At 40.6% G+C, this 2,051-nt stretch overlaps 1 long non-coding RNA gene across 1 annotated transcript; it reads left to right on the plus strand.

Moving 5' to 3' along the window:
• Positions 1 to 357: 357 nt before the first annotated feature.
• LOC106529102 (uncharacterized) lies at positions 358 to 1,980 on the plus strand. Its single transcript, XR_001311596.1, has 2 exons — positions 358 to 517; positions 709 to 1,980. It is a non-coding gene; the product is annotated as an uncharacterized LOC106529102 (long non-coding RNA).
• The last annotated feature ends 71 nt before the right edge of the window (positions 1,981 to 2,051 follow it).

The following is a 2,051-nucleotide window of genomic DNA, read 5'->3' on the forward strand; positions in this document are numbered from 1 at the left end:
AGAAATTCAGAAAAGATGATCCACAAAAAAAAAAAAAAAAATTCTCACGCTCCACCTGAGAGGAGAGGATGAGGTGTATGGTGGCAAAATAATGCCAGAACTCTCGCGAGAAAAAACGAGATTTCGCGCGCGCAAATTAAAATCCTGTGCGCGCCTTTTCATATCCGCGCGAGAGTGGATTGAGCTCCGCGAGCGGACATCTGCACTCGTGCGCACTTTGTCTCCTCTCGTGCACAGAATCTCTGCCCGCATGCGCGCACACACCATTATCCTCGCGCGAGCCTTTTTTTCCCATTCCCCCCTCACGCGAGCTTCGTCCGCTGCTCGCTCGCCAGTTACTTTTGGCAGAAGGTAGGCGGATCCAGGTTTGGGTTTCTGTTAATACACATGATTGGTTAAGGTCCCTGTCTTCTGTGATTGGCCGGCTTTAGAAGAAAGGCGGTAGAAGAAGCGTCTGCAGACTTGAGCGTGGTCAAAACAATGGTCAAAGCTAGAAGGCATGGCAGACCATCAAGAGGTGAGTCACGTCTATCTTGAAATGCTTAATTGTCTGTGTGTAACACAACTTWTCATTTTCTTTAGCTCAACATTTACTAAGTAACTTTCCAAACATTGCCTCCATTATCTGTCTGCAGTAGCACTTGGTAATTTGATGGCCCACCTAAGCTAACACTATCTGACTAGTCTGTTTTGTTTATATTTGTGCAGACACAGATGCAAAATGCTGCCATGCGGGTAGTTGCACTAATAAGAAGTGCCCTGGCTGAGAGTGACCCATCTACTCAAAACCGTAAGTGTGCTCTCAGCGTGGTGTAAGATTATTTAGCTGTGTCATTCTATAAATATGCCGTTTTATTTTTTTAATGGCTGCACAGTAATCATAAAAACACCACTGATGTGATTCACTGAAAATTTTGCAAATCATATTACACGTGGAGCTCATAAAAATGGACCTGCTTATGTTTAAAAAATAGGTGAACCTGATTTTAAGTACACTTAAAACGCACCAGTAATTAGTCTGTGTCCTAAGAGTAAAAACTATAATGAAAATAAAGCAAATGTAAGGAGAGGAGATTTAAGAGCACTAACTAATGCCATTCTTTGGTCAGACACAGTAAGCATGTAACAGTACTGTAATGTTACATTAGATTGACATATTGGCAAAATATAAATGTTGGACCAGGGTGAACATCACAATCCAAAATAAAACCATCCTGGATGGTGTTATAATCAAACTTAGGTATTGTTTAGTTTATAATTAAATTTAGGTATTGTTCACTCTTAAGTTCTATAATCAACATTAGTATTGTTTACTTTTGCATGAAGTTTATTCAGCAGTATTTTGTGTTAAGCAGCTGTGTGTTTTTGTGTTTTACACATTTTATTCATTTATTATTGTATAGGCAAACTGTGTGTCCTCTCTGTGAACTGCTGGAGTGGAGCAGGTTCTGACAAGCAGATGATGAGTTGCAGACAGGCTGAAGGGGTCTAGGGGAGTAAAGGGTTGAGTCCAGTTAGAACTGCATTCCTGAGAGAGCATCCTGTGTGTGTGTGGAAGAGGGGAATAAAGACAGGGCTGTTCTCCTCATCAGACAGACAATCTGCCAGCAGAGAGCTGAGTTGCACCGGGTTCTTTGAATCAGGTTGTATGGCTGTCTCATAAATGCACATTTATACTTTTAAACAATGCTGTATCTTATCATAACTGTTTTATTAATAAAGGAGGTTTGAACCTTTAAAAGTACTTTTATGTTATATATTTCACCTCGGTACCAGGTCCACGTGGGAGGATCAAACGAGCTCGGGCGGAGAGAGAGTAAGTTCGGTGTTTGTCCGCAACAATGGGAAGCGAAGTGTCTTCAACTTTAGAATTAAAAGGTTTATGATTTATGGATGGCCTGAAGGAGTTTAAAGCCAGACCAGTCTGTGTGGACATTTTTAAAGAACGGTCTTGTGAAAGAGGCTTAATTGAAATAGTTTAAAAAAAAGGTATATCTTTCTGGTTAGTGATTTAAATGTGCCAGCTGGCATTATTAGTTAATTGATTAAGC

Source organism: Austrofundulus limnaeus, unplaced genomic scaffold, assembly GCF_001266775.1.
Source record: "Austrofundulus limnaeus strain Quisiro unplaced genomic scaffold, Austrofundulus_limnaeus-1.0 Scaffold422, whole genome shotgun sequence".
NCBI lineage: Eukaryota > Metazoa > Chordata > Actinopteri > Cyprinodontiformes > Rivulidae > Austrofundulus > Austrofundulus limnaeus.